General features: G+C 41.5%; 1 protein-coding gene across 2 annotated transcripts in view; it reads right to left on the reverse strand.

The window, feature by feature from the left end:
• The window catches only part of pinx1 (PIN2 (TERF1) interacting telomerase inhibitor 1), a 43,802-nt gene that overhangs the window by 4,893 nt on the left and 22,721 nt on the right, over positions 1–16,188 (reverse strand). The window lies entirely within an intron of this gene.

Below are 16,188 nucleotides of genomic sequence, written 5' to 3' on the forward strand. Positions count from 1 at the left end.
GGAGCTGCTGGGAGGCCTCATCTGCCTCGGGCCTCCATTAGACGATCACAGGAACGCTGAGGTGATCTAAAGCTGCAGCTCCGTCAGCGACAAACTCCTCAGCAGCTCCTGCTCTGGATTACCAGTCTGGCTGGGATCATTCTGCTGTTCTAGGAAGCCTGGTTTCTATTAATTCATCTAATAGTTTACAGATTAATACCATTTACAATCATTTAGGACAAATTTGGAGCCATTTAGGACAAATTTAGAGTCATTTAGGAACAATTTAGAATCATTTGGGACAAATTTAGAGTCAATTAGGACAAATTTAGAGTCATTTAGGAACAATTTAGAATCATTTGGGACAAATTTAGAATCATTTGGGACAAATTTAGAATCATTTGGGAGTCACTTCAATTAATTAATTTGCTATTTTACAGATTAAGCTAAATGATTGTTCTCCAAAAAGTCTAAATCATAATTTATTTAATTATGTGATCATATAATGCGACTCAGTATGAAATAGAAATAAAGATTTTCACATTAAAATCTGTAGAATTAAACCATCAACATGACAGAAATAAATAAAAACAGGGATTATCATATAAAATAAAAGGTCCAGTCTGTGTATTTCAGCTCAGATACAGATTCTAGTTTTCTTTATTTATGACTGTTTGAGCAGATTTAAATTCATGCGTCGTCTTTTACAGATGTTTTCAGGGTTTTAATGGATTCTTTAATCATTTCTGAGCCTGAATGTTTCATCAGTTCATCAGATAAACAGAAATATCCTGACGTTAGTGCAGACAGAACCAGATTTATTTTCCATGTTAAAGCAGAAGCTGCAGCAGACCCTCGCTGACTGTTTCACTGAACTGTAGCAGTAATTTAGGCTGTTTTTAATCTCTGTTTAAACACTTATGTGTCATTTCTTGTACATGTATTGTTTATTTGTTGTCTTTCTTCCTGCTAGGGCCTCTTGCCAGGTCATCATTGGAAATGAGAAATTATTCTCAACTGACCTTAGCTAGTAAAATAAAGAATTAAAAAAGGTTGTTTTGTGTGGAACAGGGTCGGTGGTGGTTGTGGGTTATTAGTAATATGTAATATAGCATATAGATTACATTTTATTGTTCCGTTTGTTGTTGTAATTACTTAAAGTTTGTTCTCTGTTGTTGTGTGGAACCTTTGCTGGGGGTTTCTGTACCCTACAGACACTTTTAACCGCCACACACCGTCCTAGAAATCAGTTTTTCTGCTTTAAATCTCCCCTTTGGTTCAGAAGCCAGAGTGTGCAGCTGTAATCTGCCTTTTTTAATGTCAGAATTCAGTTCCTGTGTTCTTAAATTATTACTGTAAAATTAACTCCTGTATTTTATGTGTCTGCTTGTATTTAATATTTGAATGTTTGTTGTTTTCTGTCAGTTTGTTGTTTACTCTGACGTTTGCTGTGAAAGAGGTCTCCATCTCAGTGGTCTTTTATCTGGTTAAATAAAGGTTAAATCAATAACTAAATACAACATTCTACTTATAAGTTCACTTTCTCAGTCTGATAGGTTCTGTGTTATTTAATTTCTGTGTGATGGAGGATTTAGTGTCTTTTTAATCGGCTGTAATAAACAGAGATCGCCTCCAAACACAGATCTGAGTTAATATAACCCAGAGAAGAGAAGCCGGCGGCTCCATCCAGAGTGAATCTGACCGTTTTAAACCCAGACCGGCTTTCAGACTCGACGGTTCTCGTAGCTGCAGGAGGAGGAGGTGGGGAAGGAGAACACACCTCTGAGGCCGGCTCCTCCTCCAGGAAGAGGATGCTCTCTGCTGGCCGTGTGCAGCCCAGAGATAAGGCGGCTCGGCAGAGGAGGTCTGGCTGGATGTGGGGCCCTTCCTGCCGCCTCCGTCCCCTGGCGGGGGCCGGCTGGGCAGGGAACACAGGGAGGCTCCTGAGAGGGTGGAAGACATTCAACAGGACGCCTCCTTCAAGACTCTCCAGTTCTATCTGTCTGCTAATGCAGCAGCAGCAGCCAGCAGGAGGCCGAGAGCCAAAGAGCGGCGGCGAGGCCAGCATTCAGAGGAAAGGAGGTTCACCAGAGTCCACGCAAACTTTAGTCTAACACTTCTACTATCTAACTCAGCACCCATCACATGGTTTAATGTTCCTACAGAAACACTCAGAGATAAACCCAATCAAAGGGTTTAGTCTCTAAGGCCCAACTAAAGGCCTTCTACACTTTATTCACTCCAACTGGAACACAAACCTGAAATAAAAGACAGAAAACAACCAAAATGTGACACAAAATTAACAAAATGTGGCACAAAATGAGACGCAAAACAACCAAAACTCAATGCACAAACACCCATTAAACGACCAAAGTTAAATACAGACGACCACATAAATGTAAATCAACCAACTCTAATACAAACTTAGTTCTAATATTTCGTCTCCCAGATACAATAAAAAGTCTCTCTACTACCAGCAGTTTATGCTAAAATACAAATAAAACTATTAAACACATAATTTATTAGAAACAGATCATTATCAACTAGAGGAGATGTGGATCTAAACTGGAAGTTCTTCTAAAGACCAAAGCAGTTAAAGTGTCGTTAGTCTCCTTGACAGAAGCTGTTCTTGTGTCTGAATTGTTTTATTGCTGCTCAACAACAAACTGAACTTTAACAGCTTCAACTATCAGAACCAGTAGAACGGTTCTGCTTCCTGCTAAACTTCCAGGTAACTGGTTACCTCTAACTAGCTGTTCCTGACTCGGGTTAATTAGGAGCTGCAGCTGCTCATTATTTCCTAGAAACTGCCCGTTAGCATTCCTGGCTGTTTCCTTCGATAATGTGAGCCGATATCGCCTCATTGTCCTGCAGGATCATAAATCTGATTAGCCGCCTGTCGCTGCCCCATGAGCTCGCAGCGCCGCGGGCCATCCTTCACCGGCCGACGTGGGCGGACAGAAGAACCGGAGGTCCGACTGCTCCGTCAGAGATCTGGCCGGTTCCCTCTGGTTCTCCCGGTAAAGTGCTCTAAACGCCACACGGGCGACCGATGGAACAACAAACCTTCTGCTGCAGTTTAGACAAAAAAACGCCTTTTGAAAAATGGCACTTTGCTGCTGCTGAGAGAACGTTTATCATCAGCAACAAATGAAGACAACATTATGCATGCAGCGAGGCCGCCCTGCACTTGTTCTACAAACACCCCGACACCTGATTTATGGCACTAAACACTCGGATTAAACCCAATACAGACACGACGTTAGGACCGTTAGCGCCACACCCCCAAGTCAGACACTAATCAGACGCTAACCAGCCACTTATTAGCCGCTAATCAGACCCTAATCAACTGTTAATTAGCCCCTAACCACCCACTAATCAGACACTAACCAGCCGCTAATCAACCGTTAATCAACCACTAATCACCTGCTAATCAGCCACTAATCAACCACTAACCAGCTGCTAACCAGTTGCTAATCAACCGCTAATCAACCACTAACCAGCCACTAATCAACCACTAACCAGTGGCTAATCAACCGCTAATCAACCCCTAACCAGTTGCTAACCAGTCACTAATCAACCGCTAATCAACCCCTAACCAGTTGCTAATCAACCACTAACCAGCTGCTAATCAGCCGCTAATCAACCACTAGCCAGCCGCTAATCAACCGTTAACCACTGACCAGCCGCTAATCAACCGTTAATCAACCACTAACCAGCTGCTAACCAGTTGCTAATCAACTGCTAATCAACCATTAACCAGCCGCTAATCAACCGCTAACCAGCTGCTAATCAACCGCTCATCAGCCGCTAATCAACCACTAACCAGTGGCTAATCAACCGCTAATCAACCCCTAACCAGTTGCTAACCAGTCACTAATCAACCGCTAATCAACCCTTAACCAGTTGCTAATCAACCACTAACCAGCCGCTAATCAGCCTCTAATCAACCGCTAATCAGCCGTTAATCAACCACTAACCAGTGGCTAATCAACCGCTAATCAACCCCTAACCAGTCGCTAACCAGTCGCTAATCAACCGCTAATCAACCCCTAACCAGTTGCTAATCAACCGCTAATCAACCACTAACCAGCCGCTAATCAACCGCTAACCAGTCGCTAACCAGCTGCTAATCAACCGCTAATCAACCACTAATCAACTGCTAATCAATCACTAACCAGCCGCTAACCGTTGGAACCAACAGATGGATGCTTCCTCCATGTGTCTGAGAGTCACAGCGCCGTCAGCAACATCTGTTAATCATTATGTTCTTCTACAGCATGATTTGCTCATTAACTGGACGTTCTGCAGCACATTGGTTTCCTGGTTTTCCTGAAATGTAACATCTGTGCTGCTGGATGCCTCAAGTTTCCCCAAGAAGATTAATAAAATGTCTACCAATCTGCACAACATCTGTCCAACATCCGTCCAGCATCTGTCCAATGTCTTTCCAACATCTGTCCAACAACTCTCCAACGTTTGCCCAAAATCCATCCAACATCCGTCTCTCCAACGTCCATCCAGAAGTTGGTGCTCAGTGTCTCTGGGCGGTTTTTACTGTCTTTCTCTTCATGTACTTGACATTTTCAGGTGCAGAAGTAGAAACCCGTCAGTAAAGACACTGAAGAACATCAGAACTTCATGTCAGAGCGATCGGACATTATCTGAGGCTGAATTAAAGCTGCTTCACAGAACCTCTGGACCGTCACCAAGCAGCACAACGACCAGCCGTCTCAACTACGACTAAAGATCTTTGACAGAATAGGACACCTGAAGAAACACTGAAACGCATTTATCACCATTTACTGACATTTTAGACCAAATAACTGATCGACTAACAGAGAAAATCATCCATAGATTTATCAACACATTAGTCAAAGCCCAAAAGTTAATCTTCATTAAACCAAACTCCATTAGAAAAAGTTCTGAGAAGGTTTATGGATTAGGCACAAATTCGCTCAAAGTTCTGACATTTTAGAGACCAAACAGCTGATCGATTAATGTAGAAAATAATAAATGAATTGTGATCCTGATTTAGCAGTTTTTATTGGTTTGTTTCTGTTTCTTCTGCTTCATTTGGTCTGGTTTGGTTTGTTCTGTTTGCAACTATTTATTTCCTCTGCAGCACGTAGAACAATAAGACCTTTAAATGATCGCAGTTTTAACTGCTTCTAGCAGCTAAAACGTGTGAATGAGGCCTTCTGATGTTCGGTCTTGTCCCAGTTTAACGACCTGCTGTCGGGTTTCTGTTCTGAAAGACATTCTACGCCGTCAGCAGACTTTCAGCGCCCACTCCGCCCATCGGCGCCTCGGCGTCGCATCTGCCAAATGCTGCAGCCCCTGGCCCATATCTGGAGGTGGCGGCGCCGAGGGAGCCGGCCGACGTGCGATCCTTCATGTGGACGAGGCGTGGGCAGCTCGGGCCTCTACAGGTGCCACCCGAGGAGGCCCGGCCCTCGGCCCTTTGTCCCGGAGCAGAGTGGGAGTGGGAGAGTTCAGCGGGTCACGGCGACCCGGCAGCATACCGAGCCGCTGACGGAGCCTGAAGCCCAACACCACTCATTACTCCTGCTGAGGGAGGGACGGCTAATGACCCACACCAGTCAAACATTCACAACCCAGGACTGCATTTATTACCCACAGCACCGAGCAGAACGACGACAACCAGAGTCTGGAAACACCTTTAAAACCACACAGTCTGAATGCTCTTTACATCGAAAAACAATGACAATCACAGTGCTCCTCTACCTCTCAGATTCTGTTCAGTTTAGTCAGTTTTATTTGGGACCAAAACCAAGTTCTGTAAAACATTTTTGGGTGAATTTTGAGAACTGAATGTTTTCAGAGCTGATTTTTTTCTTTTTGTACTCTTAAAAAAACTGCGAGGCCATTTTCAGGTTCAATATCTCCAATAATAAACTGATTCTACATCATGAAATGTGGTAAGAACAGACGGAACAGATCCATCAGACTGATTGAATGGATCCAAGAGAGGATAAAAGTTTAACTATTGGTCCTTAAAAATGGAAAAGTGCAGAATATTTAATCCAGGCTGGTCTAGTGTCTCCATAAAGTTTCTGTAAGTGTTTATCTACGGATGAATCCATATTTCTACTAAAATAGTCTTTGTTCCACATTTCACCAAATGTTGACGTTCTAACATCAGTAGAATGATGCCAAATTTCTCTGAAACAAGACAAAGATTGTTCAAAATTATTTGAAAATTCCTTAAATTTAGCCAAACTGACGTAGAACATGTCCAAAATCCTTAAATTTGACCAAAATAACTTGAAACTTGTCCAAATTGACTCAATATTTGTCACAAAATGGCAATAATGAATAATTATTGCTCCTTGAGAACGGAAAACTGTGTAAAATCTCCAATCCAGGTTGGTCTAGTGTCTCCATAAAGTTCCTGTAAGTGTATATCCATGGAAGGATCCATATTTCTAGTAAAATACAGTCTTTGATCTCATCAACTCTTGAGGCTCTAACATCAGTAGAATCTGATGTGTTAAAGTTTAACACCAACATCTAGACCTCTAAGAACACCTAGATGTCTATGAACACCTGGACCTCTATGAACACCTAGACCTCTATGAACACCTAGACCTCTATGAACATCTAGACCTCTATGAACACCTGGACCTCTATGAACATCTAGACCTCTATGAACACCTAGACCTCTATGATCATCTAGACCTCTATGAACACCTGGACCTCTATGAACATCTAGACCTCTATGAACACCTAGACCTCTATGAACACCTAGACCTCTATGAACATCTAGACCTCTATGAACTTCTAGACCTCTATGAACATCTAGAACTCTATGAACACCTTGACCTCTATGAACACCTAGACCTCTATGAACACCTAGACCTCTATGAACATCTAGACCTCTATGAACATCTAGACCTCTATGAACACCTAGACCTCTATGAACATCTAGGCCTCTATGGACATCTAGACCTCTATGAACACCTAGACCTCTATGAACACCGAGACCTCTATGAACATCTAGACCTCTATGAACTTCTAGACCTCTATGAACATCTAGAACTCTATGAACACCTTGACCTCTATGAACACCTAGACCTCTATGAACATCTAGACCTCTATGGACATCTAGACCTCTATGAACACCTAGACCTCTATGAACACCTAGACCTCTATGAACACCTAGACCTCTATGAACATCTAGACCTCTATGAACTTCTAGACCTCTATGAACATCTAGAACTCTATGAACACCTTGACCTCTATGAACACCTAGACCTCTATGAACACCTAGACCTCTATGAACATCTAGACCTCTATGAACACCTAGACCTCTATGAACATCTAGACCTCTATGGACATCTAGACCTCTATGAACACCTAGACCTCTATGAACTCCAGGTCTGGTTCCTACCAATGAGTCCACATCAACATTTATAATCTATAAACTGGAACCTTGTCATTTAAACATATTCAGTTGACGCAGCATTCTGATGTCAACCATGTAAACATTGTTTGTAACCTAAAGGTTGATCTGAATCAGTAAATCAGATGATTTTAAATCTTGCAGTTATGCCTTTAATGACGTTGTGAATAAATCCTTAAGTTAATTCTCATTGTGCAAAGTCTGTAACACACATTTTTCCAGAGTTCATAAATCACTGAGACCCTCATGAATAAATGGATTTTAGTGAGTTAGAATCCTCCTGAAACTTTCATGTTTCATGAAACACATGAGGAGTTTAAATGCAGTCAGTTATTCTAAAATGAAATGATTGTGCTGAATGAAGCTGACAGTGATGAATGTGTGGTTTTATGAGAGTAATTCTCATGTTCTGGATTAAACCTCCGTGTTAATAAAACCGGCTGTCTGCAGTGTTTCTCTGAAGCTCGTCGTCTTTCAGAGCAGCAGAAATAAAGCTGTGGCTTGTTTCCACCTTTCATGTGAGCTGGCGGCTTTAAAAAATGACTAAGTTTTGTTGATGTATGAATCGGCGGGGAGTCTATTTATCAGCAGGCCCTCTGCGGTCGCCCGCTCAGGTCCCTCAAGTCGCTGCCGCGTCGCTCCCCTTTGACTGATTAATTAGCCAATCAGAGGACATTTTTCACTGGGCGGCAGAATGCTTTATTTCAGCTAATGCTGCTTTGGATTCGCCGCCGCTCCGAGCCTCGTCGGCTCTTTGAGCTGCCTGAGTGCCGGGCCGAGGGCCGGGAGATAAATCAACGGTCCGGCCTCAACGCTGCTCCTAACGAAACCCCCGAGGAGGCCGGGGGGGGGGAACGGCCGGGGGCGCTGCTCGCCCTCCGATAAGCCCTGAACACAGCCTGCCAAAGCTTCACTTACTGCCGCCGTCGTTTGTCATCAGCTGAGTAATTGTGTGGAGGTGGAGGGGAGGATGGGGGAGGTGATGGATCACTGAGCAGCCTAGAGATGGACAGGTGTTCTCTGCTCAGGTGGACCACAGAGTAAACTCCTCTTTTAGAAACTGATTTATTTAACGAGATTCTGCAGCAGAATCCACTCAGTTTGGGTCAAAAACATCTACCGTTCTAAAGTCTGGGGTCATCCAGACACTTCCATGTTTTCCATGAAAACTAACTGAAATACCTCAAGAACGTTTGGATGTTTTTCAGGGACGCTCTTGTGCCCTTCAATGACTTTATTTAGAAAACGCTAGTAGACTGTAGATTCTTAGTAAAGTTGCAGCCCTCAACTTTACTAAGAATCTACCGTTTTCCATGTTTTCCAGTAAAGCTCCCACTTTTATCCATGTGCTAACATAACTGCACAAGGGTTTTTTAATCAGCAATGAGCCTTTCAACACCATTAGCTAACACAATGTAGCATTAGAACACAGGAGTGATGAAGGTTTACTGATATGAGGGGAAGTGACACCGACAGAGCAGCAGTACATGAAAGCAAACGCCAGCATCAGTTCTGAGGATTCTCTCTGATCTTTGGGTTTATATTGTCATGGGGAGAAGGTCAGATTTAGATTACAGACAGTTAAAGTTGTTCTATATTAGTTTAAGTTGATATTATTAGTTAAAGTTGCTCAATCTGGAGGATTTCATGTTTTCAGATCCAAATTTTCTAGAATTTTTACTGGCGATGGGACACAATTAAAAACATTTCTCGAATTAATTAGAGGCTTTGGGAGGAATTCATCACAATTCATCACATTTCTACCAAATATCTAGCACAAAAAGCAAAGTTTTTCAGTTCTAATAACTTTTGGTTGAGACTGAATGATGAATATTCATATACGTAAACTTAAACAACTAAATGTTTGTTTCGTTTCTATTTATCTGCATTTTTCATCAGATTACTGCAAACTCAAAGTGACATTACAGCGATTATATTCAACATTTTAAGACTTTTTGTAAACTCAAGCACTTTCAATGTCTTCTAAAGTTGTCTATTATGGGATGGCTCCACTGTTAGCCGGTACCAGGATTGTTGTTGCTAATGTTAGCTTTGGTGCTAACAGCAACATGTTTTCCATTGAGGTGATCAGAAAACAACCAGGCTTTTATCTAAGAAAACTTTCCTCCAACGAGCTCAGTGCATCTCGTCTTCCTTAAACTTTCTGATGTCCCTCAGTGTGTCCTATGGATCAATTTTAATGGTTCAGCATCTAAATATAACTACCATCCATGAAATGAGAACAGACAGAAGAGTTTCATCAGATCAGAATAATTGACGATAGTTTAATTATTGGTCCTTTAAAATGGAATAAAGTGGGAAATCATGAAGCAGTTTTGGTACCTGTGAGTGTTGCTAAACTGCTCCAAACATTGAAGGGAACACTTCACTCTCAGGTCATTTTGTTCTCCATAAATCAAACGCTGTAGACCAGTGACTGGTCAGTGGAAATCTGAATTATTAGAGGAGGGATTCACTCCCTAACCGGACAGATCCACATCCCAGAAGTTCAGCTGGATTCATGTTGGACTGTGATGGTCAAGTGCTTCCTTAATGATTTGACCAGAGTATATACGTATACTGTTTATACACTCTTATTTTAATGCTCTCTCCTCAACTTTTACCTTGGTTTTCATACTTTTACTTGATTTTTTTTCTGGTTACTGTTCAGTGACAGATTAGACTCATGAGTCTGATTCCTTGTTTGGGGACAAACATGGTGGATAAAGTTGATTCTGGATCCATATTTCTACTAAAATACAGCTTTTGGTCGACTTTTCACCAACTGCTGCGGCATAATAATTCATAGACCTCTATCAACACAAGTACCAGGGATCCACATCTCCACTTTAACATGTTTTATTTCCACAGAGCTGCAGGACTTTAGGTTAGAAATAAACCTTAGTGAGTTAAAATGAGACAGAAAACATCCAGAAACTGCTGGAGGATTTTTAGAGTTAGTGAAATAACAATTAGACATGAATTACATGTAAAAAAAAAAGGAGAAGTTTTCAGGTCCTGAATGGTAACTCTAACGAGGGATTTCACCTGAAACAGGTCAGAACGTGAACTTAGAGTCCATGTGAACATTAAAAACTACCTGGATAAATCTGTTCACATGTTCTGGAACCATGATCTCATGTTTGTCCCAAAACATCTGAGCTGCTTTGATCAGCAGCATGTGGGTCAGTGTGTGTGTGTGTGTGTGTGTGTGTGTGTGTGTGTGTGTGTGAGCAGCGATAAGAGGTGAACAGGAAACGCATCACGGCTGAGGAAGGAAAGTAGCAGCAGTGGGTGGAGGGTCAAATTCTGGAAGATTCATGAGGGAGGAGGCAGCAGGATCCACATCTCCTGGTTTCACCTCAGCAAGTAAGTCTAAACCACAACTCTAAACCAGAACTCCAACCAGAACTTTAACCAGAACTACAACCAGAACTACAACCAGAACTACAACCAGAACTTTAACCAGAACTACAACCAGAACTTCAACCAGAAGTGCAATCACAACTTAGGTTTGACTTATTTAGTCTCATTATGATCAAATCTTTGTTATCATGGAATCATCTCAAATCAACGTTCAATTCAGTCTAAATAAGGTTAAACACTTTTTTAAAAATCATGTCTGATGATAATAAATGATTCTTCCATGATCTCTGATAGATCTGACCAACCTCCTACCAGGCATTTTGTGCAATTTCGAACATATTTGAAATCATTTTGGACAATTTGTGAGTTATATTTTGTGATTTTGACAATGGGTTCCTCATTTTGGGTCATTTGTGAGTGATTTTAGATACATTTCAAGTCATTATGTTCATCATTTTGGTACATTTTTGTTTTGTTTTTTTTTGGGTCATTTGGACAAATGTGAGCCAAACTGAACATTTTGTTAACTCATTTTAGACACATTCATCATCATTTTATCCAGTTCCACAGAGTGAATGGTGTCTCCAGATGATCCTGGGTTCTTCTTCCATGGTCTCTGATAGATCTGACCAACCTCCTACCAACATTAAAGTTCACCCAGAATGAGCTTTTTAAAGTTTTCTCTGGTGAACTATCAGAAACTAGAAACACTTCCAGGAACCAGTGATTGTTTCTAGGACTCTAAACTGTTCACACTAGGAGACATCCCATAATACTGATGATCACACTCGGATACATCCCATAATACTGAAGATAGAAGTTGTTCTTTTGGTAATTTTGTGTCTTTTTGTTGTGATTTTTCATATTTTTGTGGTGGTTTAGCATCTTTTTGATGAGTTTTTGTGATAATTTTGACTTTTTTTTGTGATTGTGTTTTTGTTGTGATTTCTTTGTGGTGATTTTGTTTATTTTTGTGATTTTGGATGTTTTTCTTGTATTTCTGCATCTTTTTGGTTGAATTTTGTGTCTTTATGTGGTAATTTGATCTTTCTTAGTTTGGTGTCAGTTTTTCCCAGAACTCAGATGTGTTTCTCCTCCTAAATGTCATGGTTCTATCTGCTGGACTGATGAAGTTCTGGGGCTCAGAAATGATGGAAAAGTCCATTAAAAAGTGATAAACCTGGAAATATCCCCAGTATGAAGGTAGAACTTTGATCATTAATAAAGTTACTGGAGATAATCAGAAGTTTCTGAGGGAATTCTATTCATGTTTGTGGGTTCTGCAGCTCTGAGGTTCTACTGTGTCGGTACAGATCAGGGTTCAGGTTCTCGGCAGACTGCCTGCAGCCTGATTGGTCCATCAGCTCTCCTACAGAAGCTCAGACCTCCAGGGAAGCCATTGTGATGGTGTGTTTTCGATCTGGTCGATGTGTCCCTGCTGGCGGAGGAATAACAAGCCATAACCAAACGATTAGGGAGGAAATTACGCCGCGTATTGCTCACATTTCCAGTGTTAATCAGCTGGGGAGCGCTGCCATTGTGATGTTATGGCTCAGCACCTGCAGGGAATACAGAAGCTTTTCTCTGCAATTTATGGATCCTGAAGATGCCAATTCCTTCAAGCCAAATGCTGGAGATAAACAGAAGCAGCCAGAAGAGGCTGTTCACAGTCCACAGCTACATGTCATTGTCCTGCTGGATGAGTTCTGGGTCAGCAGGAACCTGATCTATCAAACCCACTGATCCAGCCTTAATGAAGCACAGCAACGTTCTGTCAGACTTTATCTACCTGCAGAACCAGAACCCATCTGACCCTGTAGAGCTTCATTCGGAAACTGGCTGATTTCAAACAGATACTCTAAACATGCAATCAGAATAAACCACAGAGAGTTTAAAAAAAAAAAAAAAAAGTTTCTGTCTCTTTTTAACTCACTGTGTTCATTTTAAAGTTCTGCAGATCCAGTGTTCAGACTGAGACACCTGGATGGATTCAACCTGATCTGGTGTCAGTTTTTACCAGAACTCAGGTGTGTTTTTTTTATTTGAAATTGGTCAAATTACATGAAATGTGGCTAAAATTTGGCAAAAAATTGGCCCACATTTTTCAATATTTGTCAAAAATGGCTCACAACTGTTCAAAATAACAAAAGAAGTCCAAAATTACACTAAATTGTCCCAAAATTCTTACAATTTGTCCCAAAAAAATGACAAAAATCTTCCAAAATTACTCAATATTTCTCCAAATTATTAAAAAAAAAATGTACAAAAGGACCTGAAATTTTGTCCAAAATGACTCGAAAACTATCCAGAACTGGTCAAATCCAGATTACCTTCAGACTGAGACTCCTGGATGGATTTAAAATGATCTGGTGTCAGTTTTTCCCAGAACTCAGATGTTTTTCTTCCTAAATGTCATGGTTCTATCTGCTGGACTGATGAAGTTCTGAAAAAGTCATTTAAAAAGTGATAAATCTGGACCCACCTCTATGGACTTCAAGGACCTGAAATGTTCTAAATGAGACTGAAGATTGGAAGCAGGAAAGGAAAACGTCCCCTGGAGAAAGTTCTAGAGTAGACCTACCGACAACTGCAGAAAGTTCTAGAGTAGACCTACCAACAACTGGAGAAAGTTCTAGAGTAGCCCTACCGACAACTGTAGAAAGTTCTAGAGTAGACCTACGGACACCTGGAGAAAGTTCTAGAGTAGACCTACCTACAACTGCAGAAAGTTCTAGAGTAGACCTACCAACAACTGGAGAAAGTTCTAGAGTAGCCCTACCGACAACTGTAGAAAGTTCTAGAGTAGACCTACGGACACCTGGAGAAAGTTCTAGAGTAGACCTACAGACGTTCTCCTCTATGGACTTCAAGGACCTGGAACTCTGGAAATATTCCCAGTATGAAGGTAGAACTCTGATCATTGATAAAGTTACTGGAGATGAAGAACCAGATGTTCTGAGGAGGTCAGGAAGGAACGCTAGTCCTATTTGGTTGATTTTTTTGGGAGGGGCGAATTTCACCTTTTTTGTAGTAATTCTGGTCCTTTTTGTGGTAATTTCGGGTGGTTTTCCTGGAATATTTGAACCTTTCAATGTAGCTTTGGTTCTTTTTGTCGAGATTTTGTGTCTTTTGTGGCAATTTTCCATGTTTTTCTGCCGAATTTGAGTTTTTGCCGGAATTTCACCTGTTTTATGGTAGTTTTGACCCTTTTCGTGGTAAATTTGTCCATTTTTGCAGTGATTTTCCATGTTTTTGATGGCATATTTGAACATTTCAGGGTAATTTTCACTCTTTTTGGGATAGTTTGCAATTTTTTGTGCCAAATCTGAGTTTTTGGTCGCAATTTCACCTGTTTTGTGGTGATTTTCCACAGTTTTTAGTTATTTTAGTTGCAGTTACTGTAGATGAAGAACCAGATGTTCTGAGGTTCTGGTGGATTTTTCTTGACTTAAAGGAGAACATTCTGCTGTTTAGATGTTAACAGAAATGAATTTATTCATCTCCTGTGAGTCTGAGATGAAAAAATTTGAGCAGCAGGAATAAATGCGAGCAGCAGGTTGATGAACTAACGGACGGTTTAGTTTGGTGCTCACACTTCTTCTTCAGTGATGTTTGAAGTGAGCAGAAAGAACTTTGTTTTGCTGCCGTCATCACTTGGTGTTTCTGCTCAGCTCTTGGTTTCCTCTAATACCGGCCAGCGGCTGAACAAGGAATAAATCCTTTAACGGGATTTAGCTGCTCTCCGCCACCATCACAGGTTAAAGCTGCTCACCGTGACACCACTAATCTGAGGCCACGGGCTGCTGCTGCTCACATGACCCCCACTGACCAATCAGAGACGATCCACCAGGACAGACCTTACAGGTGAGATGCCCCCTACTGGACCAGAACAAAACACTGAGTGCAGATCAGATCATAAAACCAGGAACCGCCATATTCCCTCTGAACTAATGTTGTCTCCTCAGATTTCTGTGGAGGTTCTCAGTCATCCAGGTCCTGGAGATGGTAGGAGCTTCAGGAGAAACCAGCGGGAGGTCGTGGAAGATGTTTCTCCTGAAGCTCCTATCATCTCCTCATCCTGTAGATGTTTTTCTATCTCCATGTTTCCAGACAATTCTCTCTACTCTGCTCATCATCAGTAGAAAGATGTTCCACCATGCTGAATGGATCTCCAACTACTAGAAGATGTTCCACCATGCTGAACGGCTCTCCAACTACTAGAAGATGTTCCACCATGCTGAATGGATCTCCAACAACTAAAAGATGTTCCACCATGCTGAATGGATCTCCAACTACTAGAAGATGTTCCACCATGCTGAATGGATCTCCAACAACTAGAAGATGTTCCACCATGCTGAATGGATCTCCAACTACTAGAAGATGTTCCACCATGCTGAATGGATCTCCAACTACTAGAAGATGTTCCACCATGCTGAATGGATCTCCAACTACTAGAAGATGTTCCACCATGCTGAATGGATCTCCAACTACTAGAAGATGTTCCACCATGCTGAATGGATCTCCAACTACTAGAAGATGTTCCACCATGCTGAATGGATCTCCAACAACTAAAAGATGTTCCACCATGCTGAATGGATCTCCAACAACTAAAAGATGTTCCACCATGCTGAATGGATCTCCAACTACTAGAAGATGTTCCACCATGCTGAATGGATCTCCAACTACTAGAAGATGTTCCACCATGCTGAATGGATCTCCAACTACTAGAAGATGTTCCACCATGCTGAATGGATCTCCAACTACTAGAAGATGTTCCACCATGCTGAATGGATCTCCAACTACTAGAAGATGTTCCACCATGCTGAATGGATCTCCAACTACTAGAAGATGTTCCACCATGCTGAATGGATCTCCAACTACTAGAAGATGTTCCACCATGCTGAATGGATCTCCAACAACTGAAAGATGTTCCACCATGCTGAATGGATCTCCAACAACTAAAAGATGTTCCACCATGCTGAATGGATCTCCAACTACTAGAAGATGTTCCACCATGCTGAACGGATCTCCAACTACTAGAAGATGTTCCACCATGCTGAACGGATCTCCAACTACTAGAAGATGTTCCACCATGCTGAACGGATCTCCAACTACTAGAAGATATTCCACCATGCTGAATGGATCTCCAACTACCTGCTCCTCTGTTCTCTGGTTCTGCTGCATTTATTTATTGGTTTTCCTCTCAGCCTCTCTGAGGAAACACTGCCTGCAGTTCAGCCTGAAACTCTCTGGATGTTCTGGTCGCAGCTGAGTCTGTCCTGGAGAACCAGAACAAGGAGGAGGACGGTTCTGGTTCAAGCTGTGTTTATTCTTGAAAAATTTTAAATGATTGTGTTAACTGAAGTGATTTTTATTAACAATCAGAGTTTCAGCTCAGATTTGGTTCATGTTTCAGA

Source organism: Amphiprion ocellaris, chromosome 12, assembly GCF_022539595.1.
Source record: "Amphiprion ocellaris isolate individual 3 ecotype Okinawa chromosome 12, ASM2253959v1, whole genome shotgun sequence".
In the NCBI taxonomy this organism is placed as follows: domain Eukaryota; kingdom Metazoa; phylum Chordata; class Actinopteri; family Pomacentridae; genus Amphiprion; species Amphiprion ocellaris.